General features: G+C 32.1%; 1 long non-coding RNA gene across 4 annotated transcripts in view; it reads left to right on the top strand.

Annotated features, from left to right (window-relative positions):
- The window catches only part of LOC143673469 (uncharacterized), a 124,143-nt gene extending 112,162 nt beyond the window's left edge, over window positions 1-11,981 (top strand). For all 4 annotated transcript variants that reach the window (XR_013170380.1, XR_013170381.1, XR_013170379.1 and 1 more), the window contains one exon: window positions 11,539-11,981. This is a non-coding gene — a long non-coding RNA (uncharacterized LOC143673469). The remainder of the gene's footprint in view (window positions 1-11,538) is intronic.
- Window positions 11,982-13,300: the final 1,319 nt, after the last annotated feature.

Here is a 13,300-nt window from a genome sequence, read left to right as displayed (position 1 = left end):
TCGTGAAGCTCCCTGGGAGGCATTTTCCTTCTTCATCTCCAAAGGATGCTGGCTGGTGGACTCTGCTTCTTGTGGCTATGTTGTTCTGCTCTGCTCTCTCTGAATCTCTCATTCTCGAAAATGTTTCCTTTTTTATAGGACTTCAGAAATTAATCAAGACCCACCCAAATGGGTGGAGATGCACCTCTACCTAATTGAGTTTAACAACCACTATTGACTAAATCACATCTCCACGGAGATGATCTAATTACAGTTTCAAACATACAATGCTGAATAGGGATTAGAAGAAATGGCTGCCTTTACAAAATGGAATTAGAATTAAAACATGGCTTTTCTAGGGTACATACATCATTTCAAACCAGCACACAGAGTGTCTGCAGTTACCTCTAATACAACAACATTTGGGTTGTGCTCTTCCAGTTCAGCTGAATTCTTCATAATGTATAGGGAAACTTACAAATCAGTAAAAGATATTATTTATTGTATCATTTTGTTGACTTTTAGTTTTAGAAAATATAATCACTATGTTTATAATAGATAGGATCAGTGGTTTTTGCTATAGGCAAAGTCCTGTTAAAAAATTAAAGATTTGCAGGACTGGACCTTTCACTCTTGGCCAGTTCCTTCCTGACTCTTTAGCCTTGCTAAAAATATGAATATTTTCACTTATGCTTCAAACCAAAATCAAACAAAATAGTTTGATACTAATTTCTGAAGTTTAAAATATACATATATACATATTTTTATATTTACTTTTGACTTCTTAACTGATTCCTAGTTTTCAATATATATATGGATAGGCCAGGGAATAAGTAAATAATTGACTTAGGATTGCCAAAAATAATTATTCTCAAGTATTATCTTTGTCCTTTTTAAAAACTACCCAGAAAGATTTTTGTTGATTTCAGTAAGCAAAGGCATGCTTTAATATCTACTAGTTCAGAATTTAATTGTAAAAATTGAGCAAACTAATAATAAATATAAAATGCATATAACAATGCCTGGCACTTTCTAGTGCTGAAATAATCAAATATTATTATTATCATTTTTTTTGGTCATTGCTGTTATCCTTATTACTTGGAGAATTAACTTGAATGGCAGCAAGTGTGATTTTTAAAAAGGTCAGAGTATTTGGCAAACCTCGGAGGTAGTCTTCACCCCAGGCACCTGCTTTATAAAATATTTTCTAAAACATATCTTCTAGAGAGTAATAACACAGATGAATAAGTTTATTTAATTCTTTATATGCAGACAACTTTTAAATCTAGAATATTTTCCCCACATAATTCTGAATCTCTGGGCCTTCCTGTAATAAGCAGCAACCAGTCTACAAGTTCAAATTTGAAAGCTCTTTTTTATGTCTCCTAAAATAAATAACTATGTATGCAGCTAAGAGATTGAAAGTATGTTAACTTTATCGTCTATGTTCATAACTCAAGTAGATATGCATGCTTTTTTTTGCTTTAGTAAACAAGGGAGGACAGATTGTGTTTCTTATTACTACAAAAGTGCATTTTAAAATGCTTTCACTATTATGGGTTGAACTGCTATTTCTTTCAAGATTCCTTTAGAATGTATTTTATAGTAGATATAAAGTTTTTCTCTACAAACTTTTGTATGAAATAAATACTATATTACTTTATTCAATTCAGATTGAATCCCACCACCACATTGAATTTCACCATGCCTATGACATCATGGCCTTGACTTTTGTAGTGGTCTCTCAGGATAATAGTTATCACTGGCTGGCCAAGAAGTATTGTTCCAAAGTCTAGTAGTTCTCTTCTACTTCTCCGACGCACTTGGTATTCTTTCCACATCCTGGAAAATAAAAGTTAAACTGTTAAATAAACATGTACCACAAAGATGCTAGGAGAACCTCTGATCTTCATGTGTTTCCTAGTTTCATAAATATTTCTATTCTAACAAAGAGTGCAGTTCTCAGGATATCAAAAGCTAGGAAAGCAGTTTGTCTACAGACAACTCTTCTGATCCAGTACACAAGGAAACCTTCCCCTAGGTTAGTGGTTCACAGACTTCAGCATGCTTCAGAATCACCTGGGAGCGTGATAAAGCACAGGCTGCTGAGCTCCACTATCAGAGTTCCTGTTTCAGTAGGTCTGAGGTAGGCATTGAGAATTTCCATTTCTAACAAGTTCCAGCTATAGGTAATGCAGTTGGTCCAGTGTCCTCATTTGAGACATCTACCCTACCTCCCCAAGGCAAGAGAGAAGGAAAAGGATTTCCCTGGTGGGGAAAATGTCATACAATAAGGACAAAAAAAAGATGAGTATCTCAATACGTTATCCTGCCAAATAGTTTTTTAAGAGTATTGGGAAATATGCACAGAGTATAAAACCAGATAAAATATTGTTAAAACACTGGCATTGGACAATTAACTTCTATCTCAATTTTCTCGTCTCTGTAATGTGAAGAATAGCGTCCTCTTAACAAGTAGTTGTGACTATTTAATGAGATAATATCAGTGAGGCACTTGGCATAGGGAAGACATTCAACAAATGTCAATTACCAACTTTACTTATACAGATCTTTCTGAGATTTCAGTGTGGAAATGGAAACAGCACAGTCTTTGAAGCTTGAACTCAGATTTCTTCTCTATTACTGGCTGGCAATTTGGTAAATTATTTATCGTCTGATCCTTAAGTTCCTTATCTACAAAATGGTCTTTATAAGGACAGGTTTGGAAAGAAGCCAGGTATGTGCCTTGTCCATTTTGGATACACTGCCAACAATAAGCTCTTCTCTCACATTCATCAGTAATAGACAATGAATTTGCCAAAAATATGTATTTCTTGGATGGAATAGAAACAAAATCTGCTCTGGACTTGTAGTCATAGTATTTGTAGAGCAATTTGATATTGGAAAATGTTCTTCTCCATTCTGAAGTAGTTTTATGAGAAATTAAGAGGAAAATACACATCTTCATTTGAACTGACTTCTGCTTGTCCCACTAATTTCCAACTTAGTATTGTTGACTGAAATGAAAGTCTCTCTCCAATGAAGAGAAATAAGTGAAAAAAACTGCCAACTTCAGAAATTAATGTTAATTTTGTTTGGAAATTTTGAGCTAGGAGATTAGAAAAGCAGTGAAAGTTCTGTATCAGCTCAAGGAGGGACTGATTTTATAGATTTTATAGGATTAAAAGAAATATTTTTATTGAAGAAAAACCATACACTTAGAGCCACCAAAAATGGATTTCTTAGTTAGCTTATCCATAAGCATATTTACAGAGTCTAAATAATCTTTGTAAAAGGTGTGTTTGTACAGTAAGTTTCATAAACCAATTAAAAATTTTAAGGCAACAAGGAAATAGCAGAGTTTCTTAAATTCTAAATATTAAACACTAACTTAAATACCATTTGATTAGCTGTCAAAACTGAATGTTCTCAAAATATCAAGTAGGAAGTTTTTATAAATATCAACATTGCTATGGTAATGACCTATGTTACTAAACATTTTCCTAATTTCAGGAAAATATAAAGATACAAAAGTTTTTACAACATATGAAAATATTAACCACCTAAAATGAATATCTTAGTTAGCTTATCCATAGGCATAATTAAATAAAATATCTAGATTATCATTGTAAAGCCTGTTTATACAATACGTTTCATAAACCAATTTAAAATTAAAGCAAGAAAGGAAAACAGATTTGCAGAAACAGCTATCAAGGATTCTTAAATTCTAAAGATTAAGTGCTATCTTAAATACTATTTGATAAACTATCAAAAGTGTGTACATTCTCAAAATATCAAGTAGAAAGTTATTACATAAATCAACTTTGTTACAGCAGTGACCTATGTCACTAAGCATTTTCAAATTTTTTACTTCAGGAGTTTATTTTATCTAATATTACTACAGCTGCTTAGGTTCATTTTTTAACCTTCTTTGTTATAAAATATAACATATATATAAAGTAAAGAAAGAAAAAAGCAATAGTTTTTAAATACTCTTCAACAAGCAGCTACAGAACAGGTCCCAGAGTTTGTCATGGGCTACCATTCCCTCATCTCAGATTTTTCCTTCTAGCTACTCCAAAACCCTAGAGGCTTTACCAGAGTCTTAATAATGAAATCATATAGTATCCGCCCTTTTGTGTCTTACTTATTTCACTCAGCATTTTGTCTTCAAGATTCATCTGCATTGACATATGTTTTTTCGACATCATTTTGTCTAACTGCTGCATAATATTCCATCATATGTATATACCACATTTACTTTATCCACTCATCTGTTGATTGGTACTTGTCAATTGTTCCCATCTCTGCAATTGTGAATAGTTCTGCTGTGAACATCGGCATGCAAATAAGCACATGAAGAACTGCTCATCTTCATTGCCTATAAGGGAGTTGCAAATTAAGATGACAATGAAATACCACCTCACATCTGTAATGACTGCTATTAAACAAGCAGGAAGCTATAAATGTTGGAGAGGATGTGGGAAATTGGAACACATTCACTGATGTATAATGGCTCAGCTGCTGTGGAAGTCAGTTTGATGATTCCTCAGAAAACTAAATATTGCCTATGACTCGGCAATACCAGTACTTGGTATATACCCAGAAGAATTGAGGGACAGTGGCATGAACAGACATTTAGAATTTATAGGATTTTAATATTTAAAATACTTTAAGAATTACCTTTTGGGGGGCAAACATAGCCTGATAAGCTTTACCCTCATTTTAGATAGAATCAACATATACCAGTTAACCTAAGAAAGTTTTTTTTTTCATTTTCATGATTGCTCAGGTAAGTTTAGAAAATACAGAACAGTTTTTAAAAAGATAGTATTGTGCAGCACAACAGTGCCTCAGTGGCAGAATTCTCGCCTGCCATGCTGAAGACCCGGGTTTCATTCCTGGAGCCTGCCCATGCCAAAACAAACAAATGAAAAAGAGAGTATTACCCATAAATTTACCAGGAACTTTTTTTTCTATTCCATTAGAGTACAGAATTGATATCTAACTATAATTTTGTGATCTGTTTTTTCCACTCCATATTATAGTTTAGAGATTTCTTTACATCAGTAGAAATCTAAACCTCCTTCTGAATGACTGCTAAATATTTGTCTTGTAGAAATGCAGTTTTTCTATATATATAGCGACCCACTTTTCTCAGTACCTTCTAAAATCATCTTTTTCATTGATATGTGGTGCCACCTTTATTTTGAAGTAATTTTCCATACAAGTGTGTGTCTGTGTTTGGATATTCTTGGTCTATCTATTGTTGAAACAATTTACAGTATTTTTTCTACAATCTTGTGTTGATTTGTTAAAAGTATTAATCTAGCTAAGCAGCATCTTTTGCCTTCATCTTATTCTTTTAAGGTATGTATAATAACTGTGAGCTTTATGCCTTTAAATGAATTTTAGAGTAAGTTTATACAGATTCTCAGCAATTGCAACATTGATTACAATTGCACTGGATTTTTAGACTAAATTGGGGAGAGTTGACATCTTTATAATATTTTTTCATCTACTCAGATACTCTCCTTTCTTACTCTGAAGCAGTTGTAGGTTTATAGAAATATGCAGAAAGTAAAGAACTCCTATATAACATCCTCCCCCCTTCATATGTAGTTTTCCCTGTAATAACATTTTGCATTAGCATGGTACCTTTGTTACAGTTGATGAGACAATATTATTATAACTATGCTATTAACCTAGAGTCCGTAGTTTAGATTACTGTTCACTCTTTGTGAAGTGATGCTCTTCTACATATCATTAGAGTTTTAAAGTATTCTTCATGGATTTTTTTCTGTAATCTCTGTTCATGTAATAAGTAAATATTCTATTGTTTTTTTGCTGTTGTAAATAGTTTCTAGTTTTTTAATTATGTTTTAGTTAGTTTAAATTTAGTTGGTATTCTGTTTAGTTGTTTTACATTTTAGTTGCTAATTTGCAAATATGCTATTGAATTTCTAGATAAACCTTTTTTTAAAAGAATATTGTGGTAACATAAAGAGTACAAAAATATTCCATTTTATCCACTTTCTTGTATACAATTCAGTTATACTAATTATATACATAATATGATGTACCATCACCACCATCCATTAACAAAATGTTTTCATCACCCCAACCAGAAACTTGTTATCTGTTAAGCAGTAACTCCCCATTTTCCTATTTCTTCCAGCTCCTGATAACTTGCGATCTATTTTCTCTCTCTAAGAATTTACTTATTCTCTGTATTTAATAGAAATGTAATCATGCAGTAATTGTCCTTTTGTGTCTGGCTTATTTCACTCAATATGATGTCCTCAAGATTCATGCATGTTGTAACATGTATCAATTTCATTTATTTTTATGACTGAATAATATTCTATTGTATCTATATGCCACTGCTACATCTTGTTTGTCCATTCATCTGTTGATGGATACTTGGGTGCTTACACCTTTTGGATATTGTGAATGTTGCTGTTATAAACATTGGTGTGCAAATTTCAGTTCATGTCAATCCTTTGAACTGTTTGGGGTATGCACCTAGGAGTAGGAATGCTAGGTCATATGGTGATTCAGTGTTTAACTTTCTGAGGATACACCAAACTCTTTTCCACAGTGGCTGTACCATTTTAGATTCCCACCAGAAATGTACAAAGATTCCTATTTCCCTACATTCTTGCCAACACTTGTTATTTTTTCTTTTCTTTTTTTTTTTTTGAAGGGTATCTCATTGTGATTTTGTATAGTTTGATCTTTTATCCAAAAATCTTTCTGAATCCTCTTAATAGCCTTAAAGCCTGTCTCTTAACTTTATATATTCATTATTTATTTTTTTTTCTAGAAAATAATTATATGTGAATAAGAAGAGTTTTATCTCATGACTTTTAATGCTTTCACCTTTTTTTTCCTATGCCATTGGCCAGGACCTCTCATTTTTAAGCAGTTGCAGTATTAGGGAGTATCTTAATCTTTTTCACCATATTAGTACTATATAATTTTCTCAGGTCTACTTTGCTGCAATATTTTGGGAACTTTTTAAAGTATATTTAACTTTCCTCTTTAATTTTTTTTAGACAAAAGATCATTTAGTAATATGCTATTTAATTATATATATAGGATATTGATTTTGGCTATCCATTTATTGTTATTTCTGATTTCTTTGCACATTGTCATGGAATATAGGCTAAATGATTTTGATCCTTTGTAATTTATTGAGCCTTTTTTATACCCTACTTTTGAAAATGTTTCTTTGTTAATTGAAAATTTATTCTCTATTGAATGTTGAAATTTCTTTATATCTAAGATCCTAAGTCTTATTTATTATGTCATTCTGGACTTCAGTAACCCTTTTTTTTTTGTTTTTGACGACTTGACCCTTCTGTTTTAGAAATGGAAGTAATGCAATTTCCAATTATACTTTAAATTTGTCACTTTTTTTGTTACTTGTGGCTTGATATGGTTTGATGCAGAATTGTTAGTTGCATGTATATTTATGATATATTTTCTTCAACCTTTTTTCCTTTTATAAATAAAAATGTATATATGTGACCTTTTTGCCCTTCTGCCCCACCTTTTAGCCTTAAATTTAATTAAGAAGTTATTAATATTGCTACTTTTCTTTTCTTTTGGTTCATATTTTTCCTTAAATGTTTTTCTATCCTTATATTTTAATGTTTCTGTGTTTTTGTTTTAAAAGTATCTACTATAAATGATTATTTGTTGAAGCTTTTTATCTTATTAGCTACCTAATGTGTGAGTCACTTTTTTATTTGGTCAGTTTGTTCTTATTGTTTATATTAGGACTAATTCTGTCATTTAACTTCATATTTCCATTTAGTAGATGGTTGTTCTTTCTTTAGTCTCTCCTTATGCTGTATACCTGGAGTTTACTTCTCCTGGATTATGATATCAGTTCTATTATTGTTCTTCAGATAATTATATCCCTATAGACACTTATCAACTTCCATATCTTTCCCTTTACATGGAGTACTTTAGACAAATTGAGAGACTTAAGAGTTGGAAACATATGTTTATGAATAGGAAAGAGTCAACACTGAAAATATGTCAGTTCTCTACAAATGATCTTTAGATTCAATTAATGTGAACTTTTATAATTTTGTATATAAATTATGCAATTATATTGATGGACAGAAGTTAGGGATATCTGAGGCAGTTTTAAAGAAGTATGGTCATTGACCTTGGGTAAACATGAGAAAATAGTCGGCCTTTTTAATAATCATGGAAATATAAATGAAAAACAATTTGGAATACATTTAATTTGCAAAAATTAAAAAGTATACACTGTCAAGTTTTGTCAGGGATTGAGAATAAAGTTAACTCTCTTACAGTGCTATTGGGCCCAAAATTGATTTAAAAAGTTTCCTTATCAAATACATTTTAACTAGGTGCTTGCAATAGAAGATGTTCTCCTTTATGATGGCAAAATTAAAAAAAACTCAACTACCTTCAGTAGTCAATTGAATGCATAGATTGTGATAAATCATGCAATAGACTATTACATATCAAAAAAATGAATAAAAAGCAGTGTGTGCTTCAATCAAAATGTATGTATTTGAAAACCATAAAGTTGAGTAAAGCAAGTTCAAAAAATACATGCAGTTTTATTCAATTTATTCAAATTTAAAAAATTGCATCTCATGCTGTTTATGCATGTATTCATAGTTGATAATTATGTAAAGAAAATCTAGTACATGATTAAATCAGATTTTAGGAGAGTGGTTACCTTCTGGTGAATGCAATGGGAATGTCAGCAGGGAAGCGGACCCAGGGGGCTACTAAGATCTCTGAAGTTGTTTGGTAGGTACATGGGTGGGTCATTTTATTATTATTCTTTAAACTTCGCATTACTTTCTTGTATCCTTAATACTTTTTGAATATTTCATGTAAAAAGTATAAAAGTAGAGAAGAGTTTAAAACATGCATACACCAATGACTTTGAACTTTATTGCACTAAATAAATTAATTTTAAATTGTGTTTCTAACATCTAAACAGTGCTGGGTTTTTTTGGACTAGAATAAGAAAGATGTTTAGATGATCACATCTAGGTTTTCCCAGATGTGATCACTTTCCAATGTCCTGCTTATCCTGATCGATTATCTGCAGCACCTGCCTTCTTGTAGAAACTGGAATAATCAATTATTTCCTTTGAATAAGCAGTTCATCATTTTCATTGATTTTCTTTCTGTGGTAAAATATTCTTTGATTTCTTGTGTCACTTTGCTTTTCTCTTTAGGCTATCCATTTCATCTCACACCTCATAATGTGTAGAGGCTCCTATTCTTCCATTACTTGTCTGACTGTGGGTAGATAGACTTAAAACTGTGGAAATATTTTTTACTTCATCACCCCAAAACGTGTGCATGTATTCTACTTTATCAATATCTGATGTAGTTGAAACTCCCTTTCTTTCTTGGTTCTGCCAGTCATGGAATGCAGCGTGCACAGAGAATGTATGCACTAAGCAATTTTCTTGCTGAATTGCTGTGGGCAGTGACTGGGACTTTTATAGTAAGTACTTATGTTGTTAGTGCCAGGAAGATTTAAGAGAGCATTATACTGATAACTTTAGACCTTGCATTACACTTCTATATAGAGGGAAGTATTGGACAGTAACGTTGATAAGTTGCAGATGAAAGGACCACCCTATTTTCCACCAGCCAGACTGAATAATGCCCATGAGTGCTAATAATCCTCATAATTAAGATATTACAACTTAATGTGCCAGCCCCTGTGCTATGATAATCCTCTCACTTTATCAATCTGAAAAAAAAAAACAAGACAATTAAAGGGAGAAGTAAAGATCAGAACAAAAGAAACACTTAGAAAGGAGAAAGAGAAGGTTTGTGAACAGGGCGAAAAGAGTCTCTTTTGGTATTGCTTATGTTATCTGTGATTTATGAAACTTAATCTGGTAAATAAAATTCTGGATGAAGACAGAATAGAACCAAAATTTTGATATATCATTTTCTCTCAGGGAAACCCACTTAATTTTCTTATCTCCACTAATGTTAGGAAATTATAGTGTGTAAGAACGTTGAAGGACTAACTTTTTTTTTGAAGACTAACTTTTAAATAATCCACGCAGAACAAGAAACCTAGAAGTAAATAGTGACACAAAAGTTGTCATTGTTTTCCTTTTTAAATAAAATGCCTTTATTCTTAATTTTCATTAAAAAATCAGGAAATGAATGAAATATGAAGAACAAGTAAATTTCTGAAATCATAGCATAAATTACCTCATAATTTTCATAAAATATGACTGCTTTTGATGGATTCATTTTATATATATATATATATATATATATATATATATGACAATTTGTGCTTTCCAAGCAAGCATTACATGTGTATACATTCACACCATGTAGCTGTGTGACACTTGCTGTGTAGCATAAGCATGTGAACATAACAAAACTTTAATTCTTTTCCTTCAGAGTTCTAATTTGTTGTTATGAATATTTCTGAAATGAAACACTTAGCCACATATCTTCACTCTTAGTCACGATTTTCTGTACATATTCCTAAAAGAAGCATTGCCACTATCAATGTGCACAGAATTTGAATTGACACATTTTCTAAATGACCCACTAGCAATTTAGTATCCATTTAAACTCCCATTGACATTTTCTGAATTGCTGTGTTTTCACACCCTTGATAGTACAAGGTCTTATTAATCTGTTAACCTTGCCAATCTGATAAATAAAAATATCTACTTTGTAATTCAGTGAATTTATTCAAATCATAGAGAAGTTTAGCATTTGTCTTAGATGGAGTTCTTGGGAAAGCAGACTTAGACACATAGATTTCCATGTAGGAAGTTTCTTGGGGAATGCCTTTAGAAACAAAAAAATGAGACTGGAGGGGCCTGCATAGAGGGAGAAGTTGGACTGCGATGCAGTTGGAAGATGAGTTTCCACCATGATTCCCCAGAAGTTTAGGGGCTGGGATGGCCTTTGCAAATTGTTTTGGACTGACACATGTAAGCACTCATTCCAGACATCTGTACATTCCCTTTACTCATTTTATTTTTTAACCAAGAAAATGGCCATGGGTCCCTTGGGAAAGTAATGAGGATTCATAATCATATACACTTGAGATGTTACAGGGTTGTTTCTCCTGTGGACTATTCTCTCCATCAGTCAAAGGATTCTGGCTCAGATTCGGAAACTGGGCAAGGACTGCGTGTTAATTGGAATCGGTGACGACCCCTCTTGATTGTCTATCCTTGATTTCTTTTGATTGTATATATTGAGGATTGCCCATATTGGTTACTCATCTATCTTGTATTCTTATAGGTTCTCTGTGGGTTAGGCTTCCCTGGATCCTACTCAGAACTTGCTTTTTATTATGGTATTTGAGACCACTTTGCATCTAAGAGAAACATATCTGGTTTCTATATACTCTAGATTCTATCATCTCCATCCTTCTCAATGAAATAAAAAAAAATTAGTTTTTCAAGTTTATTTTTCATCATTTATAACATTTGCTAATGTGATAGTTTGAATTAAGTACCGCAGAAATAAATGTTCTTAATCTTTATTCCATTCCTGCAGGTGTGAACCCCACTGTATGTAAGGACCTATTGCAAATGTTTTTAGTTGACATGTGGCCCAACTGAATAATTGTTCTCAGTCCTTTTGCTGAAGGCCTTATAAAAGGCAAAGCCACAGGAAAAATATGAAGGTGGAAGTCAGTTGGAACCAGAGAGGAAAAGGACACAGCCATGTGATTGAAAAGCTGAGGAACCTAATAGACTGTCAGCCACCAGAACGCTATGCACCCCGGGCAGAAACCAGCCTTCCTGCCTCTGAAACCATGACACCATAAATTGTCATTGTTTCACCAACTCATTGTGTGGTGTTTATTACAGAAACTGGGAAACTGACATTAGTCTAAGGCAAATTCTTTAACCTCGAAATTATGGGTTTCTCTCTTCCACACATTAAGAATAAAATGAATCATTTTCTTTCAACCTCATGCTATTGTTTCCAGGATGAAATGAATAGATTAAAATATTGGAATATATTTCATAAAACTACAACTCTAAGCAGATGTAACATAGTATTTTTATTCCTCACTACAACAACTCAAAATCTTTATGTCATAGTGATAATGCTTCAAAATTTCCTTAAAATGTTATCAATTCAGTATGGTAATATCTTCTACTATAACTGAATTTTTGCAAGAATTAACTGTTGTAAACCTTTTCTTTCATAACAAATGAGATTTCCCCATTAGCCATAATTATAGGATATCATCTCTCAAATACTGCTTGTTGAAATACCAAAAATCTGATATAGGAACAAGATAGGATCCAAACGTGTGACAGAAGGAATAGTTTGATTGTAGGAGCATTTCTGGGAACTGAGGCTGGATGGCTGCTTTCGCTAGCTGTGGATCATACTGAGAGGTGATCACGCTCCATGCGTATGTGTAAGATGGAATGTAGTTTTGCATTTTTTGACTCAGAATTATAATTGGAGAAGCATCACTTCTCTTCCCTTGCCGTTACTATTACACATGTGCTCCCAGGGAATAGCACCTAATCTATCAATAATATTTCTTCTATTGGCTCTTTAATATTTTTTTAATTTGGTACTTTTATGATTATAAGACTAGAGGGATTAATTTCTCCTTCACCAAAACAGAAGAAGAGCTTCCCTGAAGCAAAGTAAAACTTTCAAAAACAAAAATTCAATTTTATTATGTTTTTAAGAGGTTAGAGAGCTTTATAAAAAATAATATGTTTTCTAAGATTCTCAATAAAATTTTTGTCTTCAAATCACAAATCCTGTTTTTTTTTATTTTAAATGGTTAACTAATTATCACATAAGAGAAAATTTCAGAAAATTATATAATTTATATCCATGTTCTTAAATCACTGAGATTTTACAGATTTTAAAATTTTGCCTTGATTGTTGTAATTCTTTTTTGGGCCTTTGTTGTTTGTGCCTTTTTTTTTATCATTTTAGGAAATAATATTATATATTATTAATATGAATTTATGGTGTTCAGAGTTTTTACATTTTCTTATGGAGTATTGGCCTCTAACCAAAGAAGTAGTTTGACCATCTTAATTTATCAAAATCACCAGATAAATCTTTACACTGGCTTAAGAGATATCTTTCCTATAAAATATGAGGCTTTTATGATTTCTTAAAGCAATAGCTGTAGCTTTCATTGAGACTTGACTTTTTGAATGCTAAAATTCTTATATTATAGTTTTCAAAATGAAATATACATCTGGAAAGTTGACAACAAATCTCTATCATAGTGTTTGGAAAATAAGCGGTTTATCCCATATTATGTTCTTGA

Source organism: Tamandua tetradactyla, chromosome 2, assembly GCF_023851605.1.
Source record: "Tamandua tetradactyla isolate mTamTet1 chromosome 2, mTamTet1.pri, whole genome shotgun sequence".
NCBI lineage: Eukaryota > Metazoa > Chordata > Mammalia > Pilosa > Myrmecophagidae > Tamandua > Tamandua tetradactyla.
The sequence above is the reverse complement of the archived record's forward strand: the minus strand, read 5'-3'. Positions and strand labels throughout refer to the sequence as shown.